The sequence below is a fragment of the Setaria italica genome, chromosome III, assembly GCF_000263155.2.
Source record: "Setaria italica strain Yugu1 chromosome III, Setaria_italica_v2.0, whole genome shotgun sequence".
In the NCBI taxonomy this organism is placed as follows: Eukaryota; Viridiplantae; Streptophyta; class Magnoliopsida; order Poales; family Poaceae; genus Setaria; species Setaria italica.
The window spans coordinates 45025047-45036432 of NC_028452.1; positions in this window are offsets into that span (position 1 = coordinate 45025047).

An 11386-nucleotide genomic window follows, 5' to 3' on the forward strand; every position below is an offset into this window, starting at 1 on the left:
GGAATGAAATTTTTTCAGGGGCCTATCTATAAACTTGACTTATCTCCTACTCTTTGTCGGAGTGGTCGCCGGAGCTCGGGCAAGGAGTGTATCAGTGGGAGCGTAGCGCTGGAGCGGGTGGATGATGAATCGGCGACGGTCCCCGTGATCCGAGCTTCGCCTCCTTTGAGCTCTAGTCATGGTGGCCATGGACGTCGATCAACCAATCGAGTCGGAGAGGGAAGATGAGGCTTGGAGGAGCGGCGGCGGAGGGAGAAGGAGAGGGAGGGGAGGCGGGAGCGGGGAACGGCGCTGGAGCCGAGGTGGTGGCAGGTGAGCGGCGAGGCCGCGGTGGAGGACGCCATGGCGGCGGCGGCGGCGGCGGGGGAAGTGGTGGTGGAAATGGAGGTGGTGGGGTGAGGGGTGGGGTTTAAGTGGATGGACGGCGAGGATGCCGTTGCGCGACGGGAGCATCGGGCGTATCGTATCGGATCCGAGTGGAGGGGACCCTGCCTGCGCTGCGCGTGGACTCGGTGTTGGTGCACCGGCGAACACAGAGGCACTAGCTGGGGTGCTGTGCTGACAAGTCCGAGGACACTTCTGCTTGCACAGCAGGGGTGCTCAGGCATGGTGTTAATCAGTTGTTGTAAAAACAAAACCCGTTGCACTTTGCATTGGTCACCTGCTTCTAACAATGAAGAAGTATTTTTATTTGCTTTCGATAATTTTTTAACGCAAATGTAAGAACTCTGACGGCTGACGAAGTTATTGTAATCCTATTGCTCTTTGCATCAGGTTAGGCTTTCGCATGCAAAGTTTGTAACTAGTGACGACTGATGAAGCGAATTAAGAGAAGTAAACATCGGTTGTATTACAATATTAAGCAAAGTCCCACTTGATTAGTCTTAAAGCCGATTAGGACAAAAAAGGAACAGCCTGTGCTTGCAATATAGTAGAAGTTGTATTAACCTGGCACAAAGGTCTAGGAATCCAACATGTTCTGCCAAATGAGATGCTTAAATTACTTGGTTACTTCTTCCCATTTCGGAATTGGGACAGGTAGCTCATTTTTTTTAACCCTTCGTGATGTTAGCATGCCAGGCAGAGTTGAAAACAACCTTAAATTGGAAGACGTCTTTTTCTGCACGCCCTTTTCTAATGCTACCTCCACATAGAAAGAATAACATGATTTCGTCTGATTTTCCGACTCATACAATGTTGGAAGACTCCATGGTACACCTATCCCTCTCAAGTCCATATGCTATTCCGTTGCTTATTAGAATCATAACATGCCCTCTTCTCCCTTATTAGAGGAAAAAAGTGCATTGTTCTCCCTTATTAGAGGAAAAAAGTGCATTGTTATGATGGATCGCTGCGTAAAAAATTGAAGAAAAATAGCAGCACCTAGGGATTCATGAAGTTATAACGGTCAAGTGGGAACACCAAAGTACCGATGCGCATCATCAGATGGTTTCAACGAGAGAATCCAACCTAGTCCAATGGGTGTGAACGAGAACAACAAACCTCAGGCGTCCAATTAGACAGGCAAAGACAAAAGAAAGAAAAAGAAAAGAGAAAACAGCAAGCTAATATTTTTCCTTTTTGAAATAAGAAAACAGCAAAGCCAATGGACCGTGTCCACCCAGGAGCTCAAGAAGGAGCAAGAAGCGCCCCCACACGGCCTTGGCAGGATCCGCCGCCGCGCGCGTCCCTTCCTCTGTGGACCTCGTGACCGCGATCTCGCCGTCGGGGAGCGAGCGGAGCGGATTGGCCGCGCCGCGCCCTGGCCTCCCGTTCCTTGCCTGGTCCGGTGCTCTTCGCCTCGCATCCGAGTCGGCCGTCCGGGAAGAGTCCGCCGGAGCTGATGGCATGGAATTGACCACCGCCGCTCGCCGCCGCCACAGAAAAACAACGCCAGGACAAGATGCGCTCGTGTGGCCTCGTGGATCTGGATCTCTCGGCGTTGGAAAAGCCAGGTACAATGTCACACGAGATTCCGCATCATGGTCAACTGATGGAGGTAGAAATTGCAAGGCAAAAGTTACTCCTCGACGCCGCCGTATTCTTCTTCACAAAACAAAAGCGTACACCATCTAGCTTCACTTTTAAACAATGGGAACACGGCGAAAAAGGATCTTTTTCCTTGGTAACATGCTACACACAAAACTGGCCTGTCGCCTGACGGGCATGTTTGACATCGACATGCTCTCCAACAGGGCCATGTTTAGTTCTCAAAACTTCCAACTTTAACACTATGCAAAAAGAAGATTTCTCATCACATCAAACTTACGGTACATGCATGGAGTACTAAATGTAGACGAAATCAAAAACTAATTGCACAGTTTTGTTGTACTTTACGAGACGAATCTTTTGAGCCTAATTAGTCAATATTTGGACAATAATTCACAAATACAAACGAAACGCTACAGTATGCTACAGTGCTACAACAGTAATTTTACACCTCCAAACTTTGGGCAACTAAACAAGGCCCAGGTCGAAGAAGGATGCTGGCGCCAGCACGAATGAGAAGGCCGTTGTTACTGAACATAACAGAGCTTTGATGTCCAATTGTCCATCATCCACCGAAGTGCAGGGGCCTGGAAATGCCAATTTTCCTAGCACCAGCAAGAAATGCGGGGTATGACTATGCAACGAGTGCAGAGTATGACTAAGCAAGAATACATAATATATTATTTTTGTACAAGTAGGGTATGACTAAGCATGAATCACATAGTATGACTATGCAACAAATGCAGGGTATTTTTTGCTTTTGTCCTTCAAAATGCTGTCTTCCTCTGCCATTTCTCCATTATTTCAAAACATTCCATTTAATGATGAAAAACTGAAGAATACCACCTCAAGTCGAACAGAAATTTCCATCTATTTCAAGATTATTACTTGAAACATGCATGCTGTAGAATGTCGAAAGAAATGGGCATATTAAACACGCAAAGCATGCACAACAGGCACATACAAGGGTACAACCATGTAAAGACGGAAGAAGCTTTGTACAAGGGACATACTTCAGTCCCAGTGAAAATAAGAAGAGATCTTGCTAGTCCATCAGTACATAGCTAATCATACCTGCACGAATGCCAATGAACGTTAAACCTGTGAAGATGAGATCTCCATGCGTGTTTTCTAACTAGGAATTCATCACTCGTCAGCCAGGTGCGGCTAATGATAGCTATGAAACAGATGAAATTCCACACATACCACACGCAGAGAGACCATATTGGACTGTGAAGATGAATGCAGTGTTCTTTGTTATTTGGGGGACTTCAACTATGTGCAGAAAAGATCCTGAGATAATAGGAAGCTTCTTGTGCAAAATGCCTCAGGCAAATAAAGTAAGGAATCAGTGGAAGCATAGAGTGTTAGAATATCTAGGTCTTATTCTTCTGTAATTGGTTCAAACTCTGCTTGTCATTATTGGGTGGTCCGAATCAATGACAACGTCATGTATATCTCTTAGCTATTGTCTCCTATATAAACATGCACCCGTGGTAGGTCAAGAAAGTCAACCACGTTTCTTCTCATTCAGAGAAAATCTAATACTCTCGTTATTCGTGTCAAAACATCAATTAGATTACTTTTGGTTACTAGTAGTTACTAAGTTCTTCGTGAACCAAACAGCTGTTGGCCGTCGAGCTCGATGCCGAACTCAAAGCAGAGCACCTCGAACTCCTCTGCGCTGCATCATCGGAGTATCACGAGATTGGATCAGCGGGGAGTTGAGGTATGGGGGAGAGCAGGGGAAGCGTCGCTAACGGAAGGTCCGGCGGCGGCGGAGAAGAGCCGGTCGCTGACCGTCGGCATTGCGGTGTGCGCGGCGGAGACGGGCGGGCGGCTAGGCGGCGGGGCTCCCTGTTGGCTGCCGCGGTGGCAGCGGAGGAAGGAAAACGATGTAAAATAGGGGAGCGTGAGCGACAGGCAAACGGGTTGGGCTGTGCTGGTCTCTGGGAGTTTTGGGCCGGGTTTTGCAAAACTCATCCAACCATCCCAAAGAAAAAGGCCCCAGCATCTACTTGGGCCTAAAGTTTCCCTTTTCCTTCCTCCAAAAAGGAAAAGGCTTTCTTTTTCTTTATTTTGAAAGCAACATGCTCCTCGTCCTCGAGTTGAGCTGCTACATGCAGCAGAGCATGCCGCATATTTCTCGTCTCCGGCACTAATGTTTGCCTGTTTGGTATGCGGCGTAATTATAAAACTAGGCCATATGCTAGCATGCCATCCATCGCTCCATACTGAAACATGAAGCAGTATAGGAAAGTATGGAAGCATCTAGATCCCAATTTGAGGTTTGGGAATTAATGATTACACTTTTGACTAATAATTTTATTGGAAATATGAGTACAGGTCAGTCCGATGAATTGGGCTTCAATGCAGTGGCGGACCTAGGCATCGGATGGAGCCTGGGCAAAGCTCAAGCAGAGGTGGTTTCTCTTCCCAGATTTTGACTACGAGAGGGATGGTTTGAATGGGCTGAAGAACAATGGTCTCCTTTGTGACATTCTTGAGAGCCCAGGCATGTGCCCAGGGTGATCGGGCCCTGGGTCCGCCCCTGCTTCAATGGATGCTATGATGATAGCTTGAATGAATTTACAGCGGAAAACTTAAGGCAAAGATATATGGTAGGACTTTTCTATTTTACCGGTCAAGAGGCGCATATATGATGATAAATTGACCGTATCAATTGGCTAGATACCCATCCTATCAAGAGGGTTTGACGGTTCTATAGTGCCACTTAAACAACTGCATTGCATGCATATAGGTTAGTCTCGTTTGAAAAGGTGGAAAGAGCGATGACAAACTGTACTTTGAAAATGGCTAATGAGCAGCATATTGTGGACAGTCCACCATTGTATGGGCGGACAGTTCTTTAACTTTGCAAATTTTGAGTAATGTGTTCAGCGGATAGTCTAGCCAAAAAGGACGGATAGTCCGTTGGCTATTTTTCTGTTTCAGAAAGAATCATCCGTGTTGGGTGAAGATTGAAGTGTGGATAGTTCGGACCCCATAAATGGTCCGCCGACTTATGCTGAAATTTACGTAGAACCTTCCCCAGTTATATATGTGTGTGGGCGAGAAATGACCATCAGACGGTTCTATTATAAGCTGGAGTAAACAAGAGCCTTAAGTCAATGCATGAAACTAACTGTTTTCCATTCTTCATCGATCCAAGTTTGTGGATAAGTCAACGTTTGATCTTCTCTGTTCACGAAAATGTTGTTTTGGACATCTGCAAAAGATACCATTTTTTTTTAAAATGAGCCAGGTAGGAGAGTTGCCAATTATATTAAAAAGAAAATAAAATCTCAGATTGGGTCATCAAGATATTATTTTTTAAAACGAACCGGGCAGGAGAGATACCGATTATATTAAAAAGAAGATAAAATTTCAGACTAGTTCAACGACCAAAGAGAGAAAAAACCTAAAAAACAACACTGGTCAAACATTTGCATCGCACCACGCCATCATTCCACTCAACCCAAATAAAAACAAAAAATAAACAAATGATACCGGTCGGTTGGATTGGAACATCAATACACATTATCCTCAACTCATCTCATCAATATAAACTTCAACCGATTGAATTGGAACTTCAACATGCAATGTTTTTTGACCGAAGTCAGGAGGGGAAGCCCCTACCTATTTTTTTATAATTTTTTATTCCAGACCCATTTAATTCTCTTCCACAGGAAGTCAAACCTGGATCTACTAGATGCTACTCAGGTGCTCTAACCAGACCCTTTCACGATCCTTGCTGCTAAAGAAATGGCCTCCTCGAGCCTAAACTCGATCCAGTTGCCTAAACTGCCTATTTTTGTAGGTAGTCAACACCTCGCCTACCAAGCTACAAAATGGAGCCAAGACACTAATTTGACCACTATTTACAAGTATAAATGTGTGCAAAATATAGCAACTCATCATATTTTGAAATTACCTTTGAAGACACACCATTTTTAAAAGTTTAATAAAAATAGTTGAAGAGATATTGATAGCCAATACATGTGTGGATTGCGCACAACCAGAATTTATTTACGACTATAGATAGGCAATAAATTATAATGTCTAAAGTTATCTTTTGAAGTTTAATTAAATATTCCATTTCCATAAAGTTCAAATAAAATTAAACCTGTCGACTGCAATCTAAAAATGCATCTCACAGAAAACAAAACCTGTAAAGGCTAAAGTTCATCTCCCATCCATGCATGTGACTCAGCAAAAAACAATAATACTAGTTCCTTTGGAGGAACCACGTGCTTGGAAATCCCTTTGATAGCTCGAGCCCCTTTTCAATGATCTAAACAATTACCACCATGTACACATGTACAGCCATAACAAAATTACCAAACTTCCAAACCTACTTGAAACGCAAAAAGGCAGTGTCACATCCAAGGCGTAGCTACACAGACAGATACTGTTGTCAGTGGGATCACGACACGCCTTAGAAGGCTAGCTTGACAGGTGACATTTAGCCCACTGATTGGTAGGCCCCATTTTGCTGCACGCACTGCATGTGTATTCCCACTCACACGTAACAAGTGGGCGAAATCTTGAGAAGATCACAACCAGCATGTATGGTTGATGTGTATACTACACGACCAACTTGTAAAGTTGCAAGATAGCTCTGGTACTGTACTATATCCATGAGCTCGCTTTTTTCTTTTGTCATCTCAATTCCTAGAGAGAGATGGGAGTTTACATGGACGGATTATTTGCCTAGGTGTGCAGGCTTACTTTCCCTGAAAACAAGAGCCAATTGGCTCGTCTCTTGGCCATATTGATCATTTCATTTATGACTAATAGGGAGTAAGACATAAAATCTTAAAAATATCTAGCCATTCCATTTTTAAAAGTTTATTAATAAAATACTATAAGAGACATATATTGATGGTTAAATCAAACTTGTTACCTTGGCGGCCAAACAGCCAACTTGGCAGTAAAAAAAATCGTCTTTCCTTGTCTCTCTACTCTTGGCGGAGTTTGCTTGGTGGTTGTCTGCCAAGAACAATTACCTTGACGGTTTTTCTATATACCTTAGCGGTTTATAATTTTGGATTCTGGTAGTGTGCATACAACCCAAAATCATTTTTTTTACTAGAGTGTATAATTAAACATAAAAAAATTCTTTAAACAATTAAATATAGAAAAGATGCGTGACACAGAAGACAAAAGTCTTTAAAGGCTATGGTCCTCGTTCCCTAGCTATAGTCCTACTCCATCATGCATGTGACTCAGCGGAAAACAAGAATACTAATATTCTTTTGGAGGAACCACGTGTTTGAAATCCCTGTGCTAATAACTACTAACTAGAGCCTCCTTTCAATAATCAACATATAGTTACCGTGTACGCGTGTAGCATCATAACGAAATTACCAAACCTCTTCACAAAAACACGTGTAGTTACCATGTTACGTAGCCAGGAGCCCAGGCGTTGTCAGTACTCATAGTAGTAGGGATCACGACACGCCGTAGCCTAGAAGGCTAGCTTGCTAGCCAGCTTGACAGGTGACAGATAACCCACTGACTGGTAGGACCCGCTTGGCTGCACGTACTGTGCTCCCACTCGTACATAACAAGTGGACAAAATCTTGAGAAGATCACAACCAGCATGTATGATGTATACACTACACGACCAACTTGTGTAAAGTTGCAAGCTAACCCTCGTACAGTACTATATCCACGGATCAACTTTTGTTCCCTTTTTTTTTTTTTGCTGTCTCGGTTTCTATTTTTAGGTTTCTTTTTCTCTTTGCGATGAGAGAGAGAGAGAGAGATGAATGGGTCAGCTCCCTTGCAGAGGAAGAGGAAGCAGAGGGGGGCCAGGTAGCCAGACGTACACTCCATGCAAAGGCTTCCACGCATGCATGTTTTGCAGCTTACTACAACAGCCAGGCCAGGCACCATCGACATCGATCGGTCTGTTATTGCATGCACATATTATAGCGACTATTCAGATATGCCCCTCGACATCCCTGCTTTATGTGATGATGCGATTTGGAAGCGAGAGAGAGAGAGAGAGAGAGAGAGAGAGAGAGAGAGATTATGTGAAGTCGAAGCAATTATGTGCCTTAGCGAGGCATGGTATGCTTCATTGCAAAACAACCCCACAGGGGCATAGATGTACATATCTTTGTCCCCTCAACTGATCTCGCTGCCTTCAGGTGGCCATGATAGCCTTCTGGCTCAAGGGAAGTGACAAGGGGAAAAAAAAGACAACGAGAGCTGGAGTCAAAGACAAGAAGACTAGAGCTCCCCTCTCCCTGAGTGTTCTCTCTCTCTCTCTTTCTCTCATGAGTCATGAGCCATGAAAATGCTTGGTTCACCCGTACCACATACACGACGGCTGCCACAATATATTTGACACACCACATATAGTAGAATGTGTTGTGAAATATTTTAAGTAGTGATCAATTAGTATTAGAGATAATTGTACATGACCTTTCGTGAAAGGGCGTGAACCTTTCATGAAGGGGCCAACTTCCAAGGGACATGATACCGTTTCGGCATGTCCTTTCCCCCTTATAAATATGTAACCAAACCATTCATTCAATCAATGAAGAGAATCATCAGATTTATCCTTTCAGTCTTTCTTTCTACTTTAACAGAATGTATTACAGCAGTGTCCACGTGTAACACTCCATGAGTCATTATAGTTCTACAAATAGCATACAAAGTGGCATATTCATTGTTGTATATTTAACTGTTACTCCTTGATGCGATGAACACTTATTAAGTAAAATTCATGAATACACACATATCCTGCATACATTATTGCTGTAATATAAGTAAACTGTCTACCTAGCTAGTGAAAGAAAAGGAGAAAACGTGGTTGCCTATATTGGCTCGCCACGGTTACACGTTTTATATGTGGTGAAAACACCAAAGAGATTTACATCAATACGATTGTGATCATCTAGGGCTCGTATTCTTGAATTACATCCGGACTCAATCTATCTCTAAGCAAACTTAGGCTCTAAGCAATCTTGAGCCGCACCCTAGATCACAAACCGAAACAGACTCAATTACAACCGTATCTTTTAACATCCTCCCTCAATCTAAACTTCTCTTCCTCTTGAGATTTAGATTGCTCTTGAAATCTTCTAGCTTACCAACCGCCAAAGCTTTAGTAAACTCATCTGCAATTTGATCATGGTGATATCAACCGAATTTGCAACTATTTCTTGGTTACTCTCTCTCAAACAAAATGAAAATCAATTTCAATATGTTTAGCCCGCGCATGGAAAATTGGATTTGCTGAAAGATAAGTAGCTCCTAAATTATCACACCACAAAAACAGGAGGTTGTGCCAACCGAACTCCCAATTCCAACAGTAATGATTCCAACCAAATTAATTCTGCAGTAGCATTGGCCATAGCTTTATACTTTGTTTCGGTACTAGATCTTGAGACAGTAGCTTGCTTTCTAGCACTCCAAGATATAAGATTAGGACCAAGAAAAATTGCAAATCCTCTAGTAGATTTTCTGTCATCAACACTTCCAGCCCAATCAGCATCAGAGAAAGCACTCAAGGTTATAGAACTTGCCCTCTTGATATGTAACCCAACATTCAATATAAATTGAACATACCGAAGAGTTCTTTTAACTGCAGTCCAATGAACCGATGTTGGTGCATGCAAAAACTAACATACCTTGTTTACATAAAATGCTAAATCTGGCCGAGTGAGAGTCAATTATTGCAATGCCCCAATGATACTTCTATAACGAGTGCTATCTTCTGGACCAAGCGGATCACCTTCAAAGCTTGACAATTTTTTCGAGCTAACCAATGGAGTTGGCGACCCTTTGCATTTGACCATGCCAACACGCATTAAAATCTCTTGCGCATACTTTTCTTGAGAGAGTAACAATCCATCCTTGCTTCTTTGAACTTCGATACCCAAAAAATAATTTAAGTTACCAAGATCCTTTAGAGCAAACTCCTTGCACAGATCCAACAATAGAGCCAAAATTGCTTCATCAGAAGAGCTAGTAAGAATGATATCATCAACATATATAAGCATATAGATGCTAACCCTTGATTTTTGATAGATGAACAAAGAGGTATCTGATTTTGAAGCAACAAAGCCAAGATCAATTAACTTGGAACTCAATCTCGCATACCAAGCACGTGGAGCTTGCTTAAGGCCATAAATTGTTTTATCAAGTATGCACACTCTTCCTTCTCAAAACCTGGAGGTTGTTTCATATAAACCTCCTCTTCCAGAACACCATGCAAAAACGCATTCTGAATATCTAACTGTCGTAAGCACCAACCCCTAGAGACAACTAAAGACAAAACAAGCCTCACGGTAGCAATCTTGACAACTGGACTAAATGTGTCCTCATAATCAGTTCCATATCTCTGTCGAAACCCTTTAGCTACCAGTCGCGCCTTGTACCGATCAATGGTCCCATCAGCTTTCTTCTTGACTTTAAACACCCATTTGCAATCAATCAAGTTGCAGCCATCCTTGGGCTTAACCAAATGCCAAGTATTATTTCTGAACAACGCCGTATACTCTTCTTGCATAGCCTATTTCCATCGCAAATCACCAAGAGCTTCTTGTAAATTCTCCGGTTCACCAGTAACACAAAAATTCCCATACCGAATGGTGCCATCCGTAGACTACTTAAGCTTGACAATACTGTGTTGGAGACGCGTACGTCGCTGAACTAGTGGTGTAGCTGAAACTGGCTCATTTGATCCATCCGACGGAGCAGAAAATCCAGCAGGCGCAACAGGTGCATCACGCACCAACGACGAAGCGACAGGCGAGCTGTTGGGCGAGCCACACGGTTGTAACTGAACGGCTTGTGAGCTGGGCAAGCCACGCGGCAGCCGCGGATCGCTCGCGTGCGGCATGTCAGGTTCGGGCCCCCCATGCGTGTCTGAGGCGCGACCAGGTTCCGCAGGCGAAGCAGTACAGGGTGCAGCGCTTGGATCCTCTGCGGCAAGAGCTCCTGCACCAGTGAGACCTTGATCGCACACACCGTTTGCTCCGGCATTTTGCTCCAGATTAGTTGCTACAACTGAGTCCTGCACAACAGTACCATCTTCTCCAGGATCATTAGTAACATTAGGTGCATAACTTACATCCCCATAGCTAAACAAATGTGGAGGAAGAAGATTAATTTCTTAGCGGATTTGGGTGGGGGCATTGGTATGGAAGTGTATAAAGGGAAAAATACCTTCATCAAAGATGACATCTCTAGAAATATATATGCGACCAGTGGAAATATCAAGGAACTTGAAGCCTTTATGCATGGCACTATAACCAAGGAAGGCGCAACGATAGAGCGGAAAGCAAGCTTGCGAGAACTATATGGTCGCAAATTTGGCCAACAAGAACAACCAAAGACTCAAAGAGATGAATAATCTGAAGTTTCTTGCATGAGGCGC